Source organism: Corvus moneduloides, chromosome 1 (assembly GCF_009650955.1).
Source record: "Corvus moneduloides isolate bCorMon1 chromosome 1, bCorMon1.pri, whole genome shotgun sequence".
Taxonomy (NCBI): domain Eukaryota; kingdom Metazoa; phylum Chordata; class Aves; order Passeriformes; family Corvidae; genus Corvus; species Corvus moneduloides.
In genome coordinates, this window is record NC_045476.1 from 36,632,418 (window position 1) to 36,651,571 (window position 19,154).

Consider the following 19,154-nt stretch of genomic DNA (forward strand, 5'->3'; position numbering starts at 1 on the left):
GTGGGACTGTACCTTGTTGGTGTCATTCTGGGTGTTGCTAAGCAACATGAAGTGCTTTGAATGGAGATACAGAAGATCGTGGAGGAATAAAAAAACGAGACCTAGAAAAAGCATGAAAGGGAGTAAATGTGCCAGTACATCCTGCAAAGAAGCTGCGAAGTATCAGCTGGGAAAAAGACAGTGTATAAGATCATGGAGAAAGAAAATGACACTAAGTGAATTAGAAACTTGATTACGTACTTCATATTCAATCTTTCCATATTCAAACTTTTCAGTTCTTTGCTTGAACAACTGATAGCAGTTTTGGCCCCAAGTGGGACAACTAGTGGCAAAAGAGAATAACAGCCTGGAAATAAATGTGAGGCTTAAGAAAAATTAGGAAATGACACCACCATACCATTAATAAAACTCTATGTGTTGCTGGCAGCTAAACAACGAAATGGCAGGGCACTTTCACGCATATGTTATCTACTCTACCCCAGGTCATGGCACCAAGCCTGACAGAGTTCAAGAAGTGTTTGGGCAATGCTCTCAGACACATGGTGTGTTTTTTGGGGTTGTCCTGTGCAGGGCCAGGAGCTGGACTCAGTGGTCCTCATGGGTCCCTTCTGCCTCAGGATGTTCTGTGACTCTGTGGTTCTGATTCTACTCTAATTTTGCTTCATATGTTCTCTGAGGTTGTAAGGAAAACATGCTAAAATATCACTTTTTTGGAATGGGTATGGTTCTTCCATCACATCTTGCATTGATCCATACCAAAAATACGTTTCTCGTTGTCCAACGCAAGAATGTTCATCGTAACTGTATTAAAGCTTTCCACCTGAAGCAATGCTGGTGTGACTGCATGTCCCAGGCTGGGTCAGGTCACTGCTGTAGACAAGACTACGTGCTGGAATGCTGTGGATGGCATTCTGCTCTACATTGCCAATACTTCCTCACTCAAACATTTTAATGACTACCTACATAATCTTCCCTTTTTTTGTGCCTATCTTCATTGTTTCCGAAGTTTCACTCCATTTGTCTTCTGTCATTGAAAATTAATCATTCTCAAGATTTGTTCTTTCTCACTTGGTATGTCCGTCTTCCCTTCTCTCTTCCCATAGCATGTATTTATCTTGACATTTTCTGCCTTCAGATTTCCCACCTGTCTTTCCCACAAGTGTCTTTTATTATCAAGCCCTAAAAAAAGTACTTCAGGAAACTGTGCTGTCAGTTTCTTCTGCTTTTCCACTCTGCATCCCACCCATTCAGACTGTACCTCTCATGCCTTTGGTCTGTGACACTTCTAGGACAAAGATGAACAGGAAACCTTGTGTTGAGGGTGAAACCGAAGTGAAAAGTTGTCTCTCCCACCAGTTCTATTGTCACAGGACTTCTTCCCCACATCTGCCCCAGACACTGAGCAAGGGCCCTCAGTTATTTTGTCTTCTGGTAAATGAAAAGCAGAGCAATTTGAAGAGTTCCTTCCTCCTTAATTTCTAAAAGTCCTGTCTCTGAATCACCCTCTACTCATGCACCTGCCCAAAACCCTCTCTCGTATATTATGGGAACCCTCACATGTAATTTTTCCCACATATCCTCAACTGAAATGTTAGAATTTCTCATCCTGCCTTGTGCTCTAACCAAAGGTAGGTGTCTCACAGCCAGAGCAGAAATGATCTCACTTAGGAGTGGATCAGCATCTAAAGTTACACTTGGCTCAGGTATGCAACCACAGGGCCAAAACCCATTACTCTTCAATTAAATCTCAGATTCCACAGAGAGTCAACATGGTTGCCCTGGATGATGGCACATGGGAAAGTTGTATGAGCAGTGGATCTGGCAGATTTTTCAAGTGTTGGTCTAGTAGCCTTCTGGCTTTACTAGTAAACAGCTGAGTGACCAGGCTAACTCACCACAGCCTTCCTTTTGTAAGATGATAAATGCGTACAGCTCAGACTGGGGCTTGTGAGGTTCAGGCCTTATGAAAACTTGTCTGTGTCCCTCTAGATGGGGACAAAATAATATTTATACTTTTCATACTGGTAGTGAAAGGATTAATGAGGTAAATCCCATACGGCATTTTGAATGTGTGAAGCACAATAAAAATGCAAAGCATGAACATGATTTTATTCCTTCTGTGTTTGTTTTTGCACTGAAGGGCATGTATAGAGCCTTGTGTTGCTCAATTAAGGTATTCTGCACAATTTATCCAGGCAATAGCTGTACTTTGGAAATGTTTTTCCCATTGATAGGTGTTGCTGAGAGCAGACATATTAAAACAAATCATTACTAAGTGATGAATATTATTGGAAGAGATTGTAATTAATCCAAAAGAATTTGAAAGAATTCCCCAAAGTGTAAGAAATATTTTTTAGGAGGTGAAGATATGAAAGATTTGGTATGGAGGTAGCTGGTGGAGATTTAATCATGGGGCTATTTCATTTCTTTTCTTGCACTTTGTGTTTCATCACATTTTCTCTGGAGAATATGAGATGTGCCTAATTATGCCAGAAATGTAGTTGCTCCTAAATGGAAACTGGAAAGTACTTTCTTCAGGCAATACTTAGTATGAATTCTTGAGATTTTTTTCATTTCCTCCAGGACATGTAAAGCATTTAATGATACAGGGTCACATCATTTTCTTAACACAGAGAAACTCACTTTTGGGGCATGATGTTTATATGCAACACCTCATCTAGTCCCTAAGACGAGCATTTCCCATGGCACCTCAATTCCCACTATCTATTTGTAGGATCACTTAGGGGCTGAGAATGTGAAGACTGATGTCTTATCCCTCTGTACTCTACCCCAGTCACACATGTGCTTTCCTTCTTTCCTGGACACACAGTTATGGTTGCTATTACTGTGAATAAATTTACTGCAAGACCATGCAAGCAGCAGTTTCTCACAAAAACTGCTACAGCTGTACATGTATGTAATGTAGCTATTCATGGAGAAGACCACTGTCAGCAGACCTCTCATTCCTCTTGCTCATTTGGTTGCATTCCATGCCTGTGGAGTGCTCCTCAGCTCCATGGCTGTGGACCCTCCTTATAGGTCCATGTGGGGCAGCTAAGGAAAACCATATCCTCCATTTTGGAAATGAAATGAGGCTTGGTCTAAAAGTCATTTTGAGCAGAAAAGATCTTTAGCTGAGCTTTCCAGGAGTGTCTGTGCATTATATGAGCCATGTACTGAAGTCTTTATCCCATACTCAGAGTTTTGCAGGCTTTTTTGGCTTGCTTTATTTTTTTTTTTCAGAGTTTGACTTTTTTATTTTTTTCAGAATTGACTGGTTATTTTTTTTAGAATTTATGGATGCTACCTGGGAATATTTCTTTGCCCTGCATATAAAATGTAATTTCCTAGGCTTTGCTCTAGCTATCCTTATGTTAGCGTGGATTGCCTATGACAAAACCCATCCTCCAAAATGTCACTTACTTATCTCCATTTCTGAAACAGAGACTCATATCCTCTCCCCATGAGATCCCCATTGTAACACTTAAAGGCATCAACCCATGCTGGTTTAAGACAGAAGAATACAACTCTTATTTTTTTCCTACAGCTGGAATTTTTCATGCCTGTGACAATTCTGAGTTCCCTGAATTCATCCAGTGAGATTGATAATGGTGATGCCCAATGCTAACTGAAGTGCCGTGGGTGGAATGGGTCAGAGAGATTTACTCTCCTCCCACACACGAAGTGCAGAAAGAAAACAACAGTAGCTAATCTGTTTTCCTACATGTGCAGAGCACAGTGAAGCAGAAATCAGAGACTTTACCTGTGTAAGAAAAACAACCCCCCTGAAGCACAGATGCTGAATGATCCAGTTCTTCAAAAACAAGACAGGAGCCTTTTCCTGTGCATGTAACTCCTGCCAATTGCCATGAGAACAGCCCCCCTTAACTGCATGATTAGAAAGTCTTTTAGCATAGTGACAGGGATAGGATCACTTTTTGAACATTTCCCAATTAATTTCATCAAATTGCCTGTGATTCATCTGATAACTGCACTATCTTTAATATCTTTGTGTCAATCAAGTGGTCTCTATTGCTATGTTTCTTTTGTTAAATATAAAAAGATAATGCGAAATCTATGAGGATTAATAGTGTTAATGACATTTCTGACAAAAAAACCTGCTTAAAATCACAGTTAAATCCTTCTAACAATGATATTCAGAGAGCTCATAAGATGGAAAACACCAAAGTTAATACATTTCTGTAATATGTTTAAAATACCAGAATCCTCAGTGTTGAGGACTACAGATAGACTGGAGCAACAGAAAGCATTCACAGCAAGTTCCCAAGCATGTGTTATCTGCTATTGCCTGGCAAATAATCATTGTGCTTAGCTGCTTCCTAATACCTTCCAATCCCACACTCACAGTAAAACCAGTTACTCATGACAATGCATATAAAATATTTTCAAACTACTACTCTGAGTTCTTCAATGATAAAAGCATATTTCATCTACCCTATAAGACTGTCTTGAATATTAGGATTTAAAAGGTACAAAATGTTCTTTCACTTTGATCGTCTTAATTTTCTTGCCTTTATTTCCTACAGCTGCTGTACTGACTAGTTTTACTCAGTATGTTTATAGTTGTGGTTATTCAGGAAGCAGTGGAATATGTGAGCAATTCAGCAAAAACTTGCTACAAGCAATACTAGGCTTGGAGTTAGCACAGAAACAGTGAGCTGGATGTTTCTTTACGCTGCCTGTTGTAAAGAGTGGAGTGTGACTTCAGAGAAAAAAGAAATCAACGTTTGCTGCAATGCTTTTCAGAAATTCATCTTTATTTGTCAGTTCAAAGCACTGAGCAGTCAGTCTGGGTAAAGCATAAGGAAAGGAGGATGTATCAGCTCCTCTGTTTGGAATTTGAGGGGTTTAACTTTCCACATTACCATAGGTTTTTGTGTTATTTCAGACAACGGAAATGTAGGGGTTTGAGTTACTTCAGAGAAAGTATAGAATATATATATATATGTGTATATATATATATATATATATATGCTGAAAAAATAGATCCCATGAGAACATTACCGATGGAAAGTACCACACAGCAGCCCATGCCTCGTACTGACTCACCCCATGTGTTGCAGTATGTGCCAGTTAACCACACCGAAATGACACATCTGAGCCTTCTCCTGGGTGAGCAGCAGGGTGAAACTTCTGAGAGAGGGCAGGCCGAGGGCTGAGGGCAGCAGACACCATCGCCGCTGCAGGGTCATCCCAGTGCCACCTCAGAGGCACAATCCTGCATGTGTCCATGAGCTGTGGGCATGCAGAGCAGATAGCTGGGACAGGTCTGAGGAGGTGGTTTCCTGGTGTGGCTGCCTGGTGACAGCTGCCATGTCGTGCTACCATGGCTGTTGGTGTGAGCACTGCTTCAGAGCAAGCAGCACAATCACCATGTGTTTAGGCTGGTCTAAAGAGGCACTTAGAGCTGCTCTGACTGACTCTAGTTTCCATGGAATCACAGAATTGTTTAGGTTCGAAAAGACCCTTAGATCCTCAAGTCCAACCATTAACCTTGCACCCTCCATGTTCATTGCTAAACCATAGCAGTAAGTGCCACATCTACAAGTCTTTTAAATACCTCCAGGAGCAGTGACTCAAGCACTTCCCTGGGCAGCCCATTCCAATGCCTAACAGTCCTTTCTGGGAAGAAATTTTAACTAACATTCAATCTAAACCTTCCCTGGTTGAGGCCATTTCCTCTTGTCCTGTTGCTTGCTACCTGGGAGAAGATGCAGGCTCCTACCTGTCTACAACCTCCTTTCAGGCAGTTGTAGAGAGTCACAAGTTTTCCCCTGAGCCTCCTTTTCTCCAGGCTAAACCACCCCAGTTCCTGCAGCTGCCTCCCATAACACTTATGCTCCAGACACTTTCCCAGCTTCTTTGCTCTTCTCTGGACTCAGTCCAGCAGCTCAATGTCTTTCTTGTAGGGAGGGGACCAAAACTAGACACAGGATTCAAGGCGTGGCCTCACCAGTGCTGAGAACAGGGGGGTGATCACTGTCTTAGTCCTGCCATGATCAGTCATGCTGTTATGTTTTCACTTTGTTAGTTACTCGTGGGAGCCAGAATTTTTAAAAAGCGTTTCAATTGAGCAAGATTTTCTGTGGTTGTTTGCACCTTAAGGTGCTATGCAAGGGGAATCCAAATGCCATGGCTGAAAGACATTTGTGTTTACATTGCCTCTTCCAGTACTCCAGGTTTCTTGCATTCTCAAGGTTTCACACTTCTTTCCCTAAGTTGTTTTTCCCCATTGGTGGTTTGTCTGCTACATCCCAGTGTGACTTTGATGGTTTCCTGTTTTCCTTGACGTACGTATCAGAATATTCCATGCATAATATTTTTGGGTAAAAGTATATTCTTGTAATGTATTTCATTGGACATCCTGAATTTTCTTTTCTCTGAGGGCCTTTTTGAAGATGATGGCAAGATAAACCAACTACTACAGTTGTTCTTACAGAAGAATCCATTCCTGTCTCTAAGTTTGTTAGGCGAGCATTGCTTGTGCCCAAAGGTCTGAGTGATTAGAGGTAACATGACTGGTATTTTAATTCAGGAGTACATCTGGTTATACTCTCTGTGCACAGATATTTATGCCTCATGTCATTAATAACCAGTAATAGTGTCTAATAAGGTTACGTTTATGTGTACATTATACTGAGAATGGCATTTTAGAAGCAACCTATGCCTTGTCTTAAAGGTCACAGTTGTAATCAGATTACCTTCTGCATATTGAGAAATGGAAAAAAATTAATGTATGAGATGGATAGAAAAAGCATGTGTTTGAATAATAATTGGAGACAGCATTAATGAAAGCTGGGCCTCTGTGAGGAAATACCCAGTATATGAATGGTAACATGATTCACACACAGTTGACCTGTGAGAGGATGTAGGCAGTGTATGACTTTACCACAGGCTTTCCAAGTGCTAGCATGACTACACCTCTCTGTAACCTTCAGCAAGCCCATTCTGATGTGCTGCACATACAAGTCAATACCAAAGCTGTGTCCCAGCAGAAAACCCAGCCTGTGGCATCATGATGGAACCCCACAGGAACCCCACAGAATTTTCAGCTGCACGCTTCCAGCTTACCACAGTGCAGCTTAAGAGGTGCACTGCCATTGCTGCACTGTTCTGAAGGAGGTGTCTGACTACCCCACTTCTCCTCTTGCTCCAAAATGTCAGGGCTATTCTGAGCCAACCTATGGATCCCAGGCATTCGAGCTGCAGTTGGTCATCAGCCCCTAGATTGTCCTTGGGGGGCTGCTGGGATGCCTTGACTCGGCTTAGCCCAGCTCTTGGCTGCTGTTATGCTCCAGATTCTTGCTGCTGGTCATTGTTTTAGTCTCCTGCTTTTAAACTCTGCGTGCTGCTTCTGCCTCTGAACACCCCAGCTTTGACCTGCTTCTCTGTTCTCAGCCACTTCACCTGATCTTGCTTGATCCCTGACTGCATCCTCCACTATCTCCTCTGGCCATCCCATTCCTCTGACCTGACTCTTGGGATATGAGTTTTTCAGATGGGAGGCTTGGAAAATGGAAGGACTTGCTCCTTTAGAGCAGATAGCTGCTCTCTTCTCTACCTCATCATGAGTCATGATTAATTTTGAATGTAAATAATTCACAAAGTTAAAAGGAGCAAACAAGACATTTAGGTAGCCACTGCAACTAAAATGAGTGATTTTTCACTCAAGTACATCAGAGAAGAATGGGACTGTATATATCTTGCTTTCTCAAGGAAGACAGAGACTCACAAAAATAAAGATATTCACAAGGCACATCTTTGTTTGCTCTACAGAGATGGGTATTTGCTTTAACACCAGTGTGATTTATGATGTAATCACAGTCTAATGATGCCATCAAAGACTGGCCTGTGCAATGAGCAAGTGACTCATTGGCAAGTTAAACAGCAGAAAAGGAATGAAAATGTGCATTCACCAGTTGTCCCATTAATGCACAGTGGCGTAAAGCACCATGAACACCTCAGTATATGCAGGCCCAACAGACTTACCCAAATCAGTTTTATTACCTCAGTACGTGTGTGCTTTAGCCTGCATACCAAATCCCTGTGCCAGCTTTCCTCCCGGGAGCAGAGCTATGTCCTGTCATGCTCTGCTGGCTGTTTCCCTCTCCACACAGTCCGGCTGCCCACGGCAGCACCCACATGTGGCTGGCTGGGTGCCATCCTCCCCACAGCCCCTGCGTACTTATCCATGATCATCCTGTTTCCAAGACAGCAACAACAGCTATGACAATAACTGTGTCCAGAAATTATCACCTGTTTGTCTTTAAAGACCTGCTTTTTAACTGTTTATAGTGAATTAGGAAAGGATGGATGTTGTGTATTACAGTGCTATTAGCCTAGTAGGAAAGATGTTAAAAATTGCCATAAGTCTTTCGTTGTGTAGTCCCTCAGCCTCTAGAACAATCGCCACCAAACATTTATTTCTTTAATGAAATGTCCTTTCTTCTCTGGTTGACTCTTTGTAACACAGCAAGAATTGAATCCTCTGTGTGATCAATAAATAACAAGGAATTATTCCCTTGTAACCATTCTGCTTCTAATGCTGCAACCCCAGTGGTTTGTTTCTCCTGATTTGCACTAGAGAAGTTGAGGTCAGAACCTTTTTGTTCTCTAGCAAGTAAGAGCAAGCTCTTCCAAATGTAAAAAAAAGTGCCCCTGGCTGTTCCTAGCAGTTGGTAAAATGTCAGGGGACAAACTGTCCTGGCATCCTGGGGATGGCCATGAAATCTAGAGAGGAGGAGGCTGGTGGGGCTCCTGCAGCCAGCTATCCCTTATCCTCCCACCGCAGCAGCTGGCTGACCAGGAAATCTCCATCTACAGGCTGGAGAAGGATCGGCGGCAGTATGAAATTACTCCTGGGTACAGGCAAACCAAGTGACTCCCCATGGCTGAGCTATAAATTAGTCTCTGCAGCCCGCCAGCATAACCTGCCTGCTGATAGCTTATAAATAAGTCAGCTACAGAGCAGGGTTAATATTTACCTACACGTCTCAGACAGGTGGCATTCTGAAGACGAAAAGTGTTACAGAAGTGCTGGAGTAAGTTATCATTAAGCCTCTACACTGGCATATTTACTCACCTCTAGTGAGTAAATAGCTTACAGAGGTGCAGAAATACAATTAAACTAGAAGAAATCTATAGTTTCTTGCCTCCTGATAACACCTCATCTTCTCATGTATTGATTTGATGCCTGTGCTGGTGGTGTAATGTATATTTTCCGTGTTTTACAAGTACCACTGTGCTGACCTGATTTCTGTGTACTGATTATGGCTGTTTCTTTGCTCCTTTGGGTGGTATTTATTTATTGTTTCTGATACAATATAGGGAAGCTTACCAGAGTCTCAAAGGCAGGGTGGCTTATCCATAGCTCAACGTTCAGAGTGTTTCTGTAAGCAAAATGTGTAGTGGGATTAGACTTTCTGGCCAGTAAAAGTATCCTTTATTATACTTCATAAAGAGATCACTAAACCCAACCTTTAGCCCTTTTGAGTTCAGTGGTTTAGAACAGAGATGGGCAAAGCACAGTTATCTCCATTTGCTCTGGCTGGAGAGATTTTTTCCTTTCCACGTGATACAGCTGTTGCAATTTGCCTTTATGTCTTTAATGACAATAATAATGTACTAATGTATACCCTTTATTACTGCTTATCATTAGCCCTTATGAGTATCCCTGCATCTTTATTACAGGCATTATCAAATGAAAAGGAAAAAGGAGCGCGCGTGCGTGCGTGTGTGTGTGTGAGTTCACTGCAAGGAGGACAGTTGTGGTGCTGGCCTTTCCTGTGGGTAATACTGGAATAAAGAATTATGTAAAAAGAAAGAGGTGCATATCTGGAACAGAACTCAATATGTTGAAGAGAAGGTATTATTTTGAGAGTCATTTAATTTATTACCTTCTGACAACTTAAGCTGTAATTTTTCTTTGATTATATAGAACCTGGCCATCAGAAACTTGTTCTCCACATCTCAAAACCCATGATGCTGCACAGACATCTGTGCTGTGCCATCAGCTTAGAGTGTAAGAGAAAACCTGCCCTTCACCAAGGTAACGTTCCCTCTTTCTCTCTTCCCCTTGTCCTTCTGAAAGGATTCATAGGAAGCTGGTTCCAGGGCCAATTCCCAGCACATGACAAGAGGAAACAGGGACATTTATATTCTTCATAAACATATGGTCTTTCTAACATGGTCATTGGCACTCATAGGGAAGTGCCACAACTGCTAAGTATGATCCTGGTCATAGCACTAATTGGATGCAGCAGTTCAGCCTGCTCCAGGGTTTGCTCTTTGCCTCAGCAAATGAGGATAAGGGGGGTTAGCAGCCTCTGGCACCCCATCCCACATACGTCGTTCATTTGCAAACTTTAGTGTTTATGGCTGTGAGAGCAGGAGCCAGTTTGGAAGTGCTGGATGCAAGAAACAGGTTGCTTTGCTGTGGATGAAAAGCACGAGGTGTTGTGAAAGCACTATTTTAGATGTCTATTTTAGGATGAGATGATCAGTGCTCTGTAAGTGACTGACTCTTTCTTTTCACTGTTATGGATGAAACTGAGATGGAGTATTTACATGGTAGATGTCTATACATGCCTAGATGAATCCCACCCTTAAAGGCAAATTTTAATGCCACCAAGTGTAATTTAAACCCATTATTCCTTGTCCTTTTTACCACATCCTTTCCCCAAACAAACAGTCCCTTCCTGCTTATAGCTACCCTCGAAGTATTCAACCTTTCTCTGTCACTGTTCAGTGCTCTCTTTGGCTAAAATCCCACATCTTTCCATTTCTCCTTGCAGGTTTTGTTTTCCAGACTTTCAAATTTGCATCATCAGGGATCTCTTGTGCAGGTTGTCCTTCCTGAGCCAGTCCATCCTGGGGTGTAACAAGCTCTGTAGGCTTCCTGCAGAGCTGCACTACCTTGGTACAGCAGATGGTCCTGCCACTGTATCTACCTCACAGGCACTGCTTGGAACACCCGAGCAAACCCCTTAACCTTTGGTGCCTCAGGCTTCCCCCCTCTCTCTCTACATGCTATTTAATATAATTTTATGAAGAATGGAAAAAGAATAGAGTATAACAGGAATTATATCCTATGAAGAATAAATTGCCTCCTGTAAGCTCTGGATGGAATTCAGAAGCATGCTCTGTGGAGATACGTCTTTTGGAAGTGAGAGGAGATTCATCACCAAACATGTAAAGACGCAGAATATTCTGTTTTCTCATCATCTAACTTTTGTTAGATGAACCCCACCTTGAAAGTCCAGATCATATCTGTTATGTTCTAAAATAGCCTACAGCAAAGCACTAGAAGAAAATAATTGATTTGGCAGGTCCATTTTCATGCCGTACTCAATTCCAGCATTTCCTGAAGGGTCTTCAACTAATAATATCTTAAATTTATACTGAATACTTAAAAGGGAAGGAGCTGGGAACAATGGATGTCCTATTTGTGTGAAGTCCCACAAACATCTAATTACTGGACTGTGGGTTTTCAGAGACCTATTGTTTGATCCATGAAGACACTGAGAAGTCATTCCTTCCTCTAAAACTTCACTGGTAGAGACAGGAGCCTTGCTTGAACGTCGGAAACAGCACATATAACACCTTTGTTAAACTAGTTTCCATGGTAACAATTTCATGTCACTGAACATCATTAAAGACAATAAGAAATATGAACTATTCAGTTTGCTTGTGTTTAGAGTTCTATCGACGTCCGTTTCTGAATATCTGTTCTCCTGGAAGAAAAGACTCAGGGCAAAACAACGGATGCTGGAGGTGTAGTTTCTTTGCTGTCACGTTATTATCAAGCCTTTCCTTTGATATTTCAGCTTGGGATTTCAGAAAAAACTCTGTAAATATGAGTAGGCATGGAAACGTGGCACAGATATTTCTGTCTCTAACACAAAAATAAAGCAACTAAAGATGACTGCAGTTAAGTGGCTTGTCCAGAGGGGAGTAAAGGCAAAGCATGAGGAGGCTGAGCAAGAAACTACATGCTGTGATGACTTGCCTCCCCCGTTTAGCCTCCTTGCCAGAACATGATGGTTCCACTTCATGTTAAAGCTGGATAAGCACTGTCAGGCTCCTTTGCCACCTGCCCCTCTGGCACAACTTTAAAAATGAAAACCCTGGCAAATCTCGACATATGTGAGCAGCTTAACTCTTCTTACAAGAAGCTCTAGCAATAAAATGGAGTGAGATGCACTAGTAGGAAAATTCAGCAGTTGTCTGTAATTTTCTCCGTGCACTGGGTGGGGTTTTTTTAGCTTACATGATTAACATTTGTTTTCTTACCCAACAACTTTTTGTGTACTACACTCTTCTCTCATGGGCAGCATTTGTCACTCCTTCTGCTAGGGCAAGATTGCAGCCCCAGCAATAGGAACAAACTATGTTTTGGCTCTGGCTCTAAAATCACACTGGCTTCTACATGAGGCTGTTCCAGCAGCCTGAAGGTCTCCTGTGGCACATCACCTGTAGGGACTTGCACAGCATGGGGAAAACAACCTTAAAAACTAGTGCTGAGGAAAGCAGTCAGTAAGAAGGATTTGTGAATGCCTTCTCTACCTGACAGCCATAGCAAGCTGAGAAGGGTCTTTCAAAGTGGGAGGACAAGTGGGGAAAAAAGTCTGTACATTTTTTGTGTCAGAACCACTCCCACAGGTTCAAATATTTCGCATTTTTATATTTGCAGGTTTGATATTTGTAGATATGATGCTGGCAACCCATGTTGCTCCAGTGTGTTAGACTGGGGTGTGAACTATATCCAGAAGGTGCAGAGTGTAGACTTCAGAAGACAAATGGTTCACCAGCTATGTGTTCAGGATGCTGCCATCCTATGGCAAATAGCTAATTGGCTGCTATCACCAGCAGGATGCCTGAACAGAAATCAAAGGAAGGATAAGTGTTTCATTTTTCCCTGGTGGAAAGCTGTTTGGGGGAGGAGGAAGTAATGCACTGTGTTACTACAGGATTATAATGCAATAAAGAAATATCCCTTTTGGATGGACCCTAAAATCAAGCATTGTTTTCCACACCAAAATAAAAGGCTGGGAAACTGTGTTTCAGGTTAAATGAAAAAAATTATAAAGCATTTCACAGAGGCCTTCTGCAGCTTCTGCTGCAGCCTGAGCAGCAGGAGGTGGAACACAGCTGCAAGGAAGCAAGAAGAAAGGTGACATTCCCATTTCTTTAAAAAGTTCCAAAATTATTCATATCCAGGTACAGTATCATGCTTTTTCTTCTGGATACTGAAGACTGACAGAGTCATGATAATTCTTCTCCCTTCCCAGAGGAGCCTAGCATTTTGGGGCATACACCCTAGTGGTGGGAGGAGGAAGTTGGACTCCCTCATCTCTGAGTGGAATGCTGTGTCTCCAAAATTCACTTCCTTAAATATACACGAAAATACTTGACATTACACTAAGTCAGCAACTCCCTAACCTGGTGGTGACAGCCTCGGTGGGTGAAGGGCGAGTGGGTTCCAACTCATGGAGCAGTAAGATGTGGATTTTCCCACAGCACCGCCAAATCTAGTGAAGGATTTGACATTACCAAGTGTTTTCCTCTGTTTCCTTTAGCTTTACAATGCTGCAGCAGAATGAAACACCAACATCTCAAAACAAAATGATCTGACATTTTCAAAGCATTTTTTTTCTGCCTGAATTATTCAAAACATTGAACATGAAACTTCAATAAGCATAGAGGCTCCTAAACTGTCTCTCACTGACAAAAAAAATTATTTGCTACAAAAATCAATTTAGGTACCCACTAGGATTGATGAGGCATGAAAAGTTCCTTACATTAGTATTCTGATTTGTAATTTTTCAGGAAAAAAACCCTAAAAATAATCTAGCATTGCAACTTAATTTTTAAAAATAACATTCTTCCTGCTGGAATGAAAGGAAATCCAGAGACTTTGAAATGAGGGAAACCTCAACCACAACCCCACTTCCAGCTTTTTCAGCTAAGCCCTGAGTATTTTCCCAGTTCCAGGGCAAGCAGTTCCCCAGGTTACTGAACTGTTTTGGTCAGTCCAGGACTCCTTCCCTGGCTGTGTCTGCCTTATGGAGCTGAGCAGAGCTGCTTCCAGCAGGGATCTGGGGAGTCCCAGATTTAAAACAAGCTCCTTTACAAGCTGCAATGCTGCTTGCTCAGAAAGCGGTTGGCTGAACTGACAGAAACCCAGGATGAAATAACTTGCACAAAACTTTGGATTTCAATTATCAAAACGTTTTTCATCTGACTTTTATTCCAATGACCTTTTAAAATGAATTCAGCCTTCTTGGCACATTTATTATCAGTGAGAAAAACAGCCTTTACCTTTGAGCCTACCCATGATATTTTCCTTCCCTTTTTTCATTTTCTCTGCTTCACTCTCTCTTTTAAACCTTAGCAACCCTCCTATCTTTTTCCTCCTCTTGCAGCAAAGCCCAAATCTGAGCAAAAATATGCCTCATTCTGTTGGTGCAACCTGGGACCTTATCATTTACATGGGCATGAACTATGGTGTCATCTGACACTGGCACTCATTTCAGATGAAAAAGTGACGCAAAGGAGGAGGGGGTGGGCATTGCTGTTTCAAATGATGTACATCGCATCAGATGCCTTTTCTTTCTTTTCAAAAACTCAGTGTCCTTTCTCAGACCTAAAAATGTTTTGTCTAAACCTCCTTTCTACTTTGAGGAAATTAAAAGCTGTGACTAAGGCTTGTCTCTATCAACAACTCAAATCATTCTTTAATGAAGAGAACCAAAATCTTGTCTCTTTGTTTTCACACAGACTTCAGTTCAAAGGAACTTGCTTGAGGATAGCATTTAATTGACCTCAGTGATGGAGCACTTGGAGGATGCCTCTTGCCTAGCAACAACCGCCAGGTAGGAAAGCTTTAATAACTGCTGGGATTTAAACACCAGGGAATGCTGTTGCACAGCTGTGATGGTTTCTGAGCAGCCCAAAAGTGAGCCAGGATGACTCCCTTAGAACAACCTTAGACCAGGGAGGCTGGCTCATAGGTTCTGAGCCGAGCATCAGGAGGCTGCGCCTGGATCTTCAGGCATGCCAAACCCTGCTCTGTCCTGCAAGCTGCAAGGGTTCACACAAGCACAAAGCAGTCCTCCTTCACCCGTGAGCCCCTGCTGGGGCTCCCAGGCTCTCTGAACCATGTAGGTCAGGTGTGGTGGCTTTCAGCTTTGCACATACAGCTTGGAGGTCAGGCTGGCTACTCGATGCAAATGGCTTGCAGAGAATTATGTGGAAACTTGAAATTTCAGGTGGTAACCAGAACTGTACCTCTTCGGTAAATAAGCAACTGTTACCCGGCCAGAGTTCATTTTATGCAAGAAAGCGTCTGAAGTGACTGACCAACCAAAGGAAAAAACACAGAAAAAAGGAGTTAGCACTCAAGTTTAACCAAATTATTTTGACAAAACCTTTTTTCTGCATCTTCAGGTCCTAGGAAAAGAGAGAATTTCCAAAGCCAGCAAACAGACAGGGTTTTCCTCCTACTAAGCACATGTCGGTGTTCAAGTCTTTTATCTTTTACATATAGGACACTTTGGGAAATGAGTCTGACAAAGAGAATTTAAGAGAACAACCACTATTTCCATTATCCTCATTCCAGCACAGTTTTTTGAGGGGGATATGCAAAGGTTTGTGATGAAAAAAAATCTTTGTGTACTAATAATGAAGCATTTCCTACATTTGTCTCACTGCTTTCAGAAGGGCCCTTCCGCTAATATTCAGCAGTCTTTTATTACCCGTTTTTTGACTGCTAGAGAATTTTATATTATATATCTATACATATATGTGTGCTTGTGTTTATATGTGTATATAGCTCATACACCATTCTGATGGACTTTGCAGTCTAATCCCCTTTCCACACTTTCTGCCCCCAGATCCATTGCTTTTCTTGGCGTAAATCCTCATACCAGCCATGATACCTAACACCATAACTAGAGACAAGAGAAAAACCTGATAGTCACTGCTGTACTCCTGGTCCTTCTCTCTTTTCCTCCTTCTCCTGTGCATAGCATCCGCAACCACACATGGGGATGCCACATGAGAGGCGAATACAGTCAAGCCATGCTAGCTGCTGCTGAGAGAGAGAAGGGCAGGCAGATCTACAGCCACAAGGGTTGAAATGATCTCTTGGGATGGGCTAAATTGGGTAAAAGTGGATTGTTTGGACAAAGAGAAATAAAACCAGAGAGTTCCCCCCCAAGTGCTTAAGTATCACCTTTGGACCACATCATATCTGGTGTCTGCACTCGTTTGGTCAATGTCCTCTGATGGAGCTGTGCTTTGGTGTTGGTAACAAAGGGAGAAGGCAGAGACAGCTGTGCACATCTTACTCTCCAGAGTACAGGAAAAGTTTCCCACCTTATGCTTTTCTTTCCTATGCTTTTGTCCAAGAGTGTATCTCTATGGGCATTTGTATCCTTATGTGACTGAGCTCAGGGTATGCTCCAAGAGTCAGCTCCAGGATGGAAGACGGAGAGCTGAAATCAGCACAGAACTGAGTCCAGTGCAGAAGCCCCATCCTACAAGGGGCTATAGCTTCTGCAAGTCCAACACTGGGTGTAATATTCCAGTCTGTCTCAGAGCACTACCAGGACAAAAAACCCCATGTTGTCTTATCACTGTTTCTTTAGTCTAAACCTCTTGTAGAAACACGGTTTTCAGACACATCTGGGTAACATCTGGAGTAGCTGGCCATGAGATTTCAGGGTACATTATATTTTCCTGAAAGTATGCTCCTTTGGGCTTTATTCTGAGGCAAAACTGAGGAGTGGACTTTGTTCTCTTCTGACTGAGAGGGTGTTTGCAGCAACATTATGGGCAGCAGTTGAATTAGTCTCCATTTATGTAATCTGAGAGTTGAATCTGGCCTGCAGTCGAGCCAGTAAGTCTCACTGGATCTTATGTACATTGTTTTGAAAACCTATTTTTTAAGGAAAACAAAGGCAGTTCCTTTAATTTGAAGTTCATGTTTGCAGTAATCCAGCTATACAAAACCAAATGCCCCCCAAGTAAAACTCCGTTAGACAGCAAACAAGAATTCTTTTCCCAGTGCCTTGTTGCTCTGCAAGAAGGACCAGCCCTGTTTTCTTCAGGAGAGAGCACAGAGAGCTCCAGTGTATGTATATCTCACCAAGAAGGGATGGCTGAAAGGAAGGCTGGGCTTGAGCTTGAGCAGATCCAAACCCTGCTCTCATGCAGGCTGCCTGGTTGAACTTGAGCATCTCTTTACTTCTCTTCCCATTTGTCAGATGGGATTGTTGCTCTGCTCAGGCACTACAGGGATGGGGGCCAGGCAAGAGCCTCTAGGAAGATGAAGGCTTTCTGATCTTGCAGCTCCTGACATCTCTGCTGGTACCAAAAAGGCCACTGGTGTAGGTGGCTTTATGATGTGGAAACTGCATCGACACCTGGAACAAACCAAGACCACTGCCTTCTTTGTCTTAATGAAAGCAGCTGAACAAAGAGTAAAGTCTTTTTATTTCCAACAGTTTGGATCTGTGGATAGGAATCCTGTTTCTCTGGGGGGTTATCATTTCCCATTAGTGCTCATGCTGCTCCCCAATAATACCTTCCCTTGGCTTTTGCTCATCTCCTTTCTTTCCCTTCCCCCTCAATTCCCTATTTCTATTTCACTGTTCCTGCTTTTATTTTCTTCCATCCGTCAGTTCTCAGATTTTTTTCAAAGCCAGGCTAACAGTTAAATCACAGCTTTCTTTCACAAACTGTGACTCCTGATCTGTGCTTATATTTTAACCCAAATTTCCCATTTCCCATCTCACCTCTCAGTGGCTGAAATAAGCAGAATGCCTGAACACACCGAGGAGCACATGTCTATTGCGTAAGGCAATGAGATTAAGAAAAATCCATAGCCCTGAGACTCAAAGGGGTACTGGGAGCTGGTGCCACTCCTTTTCCCCAGTTTTGCAAGTACCAAACGGCTCTTTTGTAATCCAGCAACTGGGTTTACACTGATGTGACAGTGTCTATATTCACACTGTAATCAACATCCAACTCCCGGCTGTATTTTAAATTGGATTAGGGTGTGAGTTTCCTTCTCATTTTACAATCAACATGAGCAAATGCTTTGTTTATCAAAGCAATCTGAGTGATGCATAATGGAAAGCATTAGATCTATCTGGAACAATTATAACCCTGGAGTAGGTGTGTTACAATAACGGGAAATGTATTCTGCTAAAAGCTTCCTTCAGGATCATTATCGAGAGACCTGCTAACCCTGCAACTGTCCCCGCAGCCCCAGCACCTTCTTCAAAAACAACATAAAGACCATAGCTGCCTGCTTCTGAGCATGAACAGCCCAGCTTGCTGGTGCTCAGATGGATGCAGCTCCCCATGCGGATGCAATGCTTTCCTCCCCAGATGATGAGAAAATGTAGACTGAGTGCTTTGAACAGAGGTTTCCCTGCTAGTGCGAATCCTTCTCGTTTAAAGACATTGAGGGAAAGAGTGCCTCTGTGTCTGATAGCCTCCTTCATTTCTTTTTAACTAAACAGGGGAGTTTTATATACAAATCAAATGTATGTTTCTATTTCCAAAGAGTGAGGACCTGATGTATATGTATCAATCAATGGTATCCATTTGTACAAAGTAGGATATTTACCGTCATATTTTTATAAAAATTGTTTTTAAAAAGTTGCTTGCTTTCTTCTCAAGGTTATTTACTCATTTGATACATGGACAAGAAATATCTCTGGTATTTTGTGTGACTTTTTCCTGAGCTCAACAAATGATTCCCCTATAATGACTTTTATAATGTTGATAACATTTTTTATTCATCAGACTAATCTTGATATTTATAAAATAATTCCTGTCAACACACTTTATCCTCAAGCTTCTTCACTAACTTTTTGCTGTGGCTGTTGTCATATGCATGGTAAAGCAGACCCATTCAGCTTAGGAGGGGACAGGGCTTGGAAGGAGGAGGGGAGGGACTGAGCCCTGGCTTTGTCTCCAGCTGGTTGGAGACACTGCTGTGGGATCAGCCCCCTAGGTTACCATGGAGGTCACTCCTGGACTGTCTTGGCTCCAAGTGGACCTTTGAATTGCTATCACAGAAACCTCCTTTAGTTTATCTACTTATAGCATCATTAAGCCTC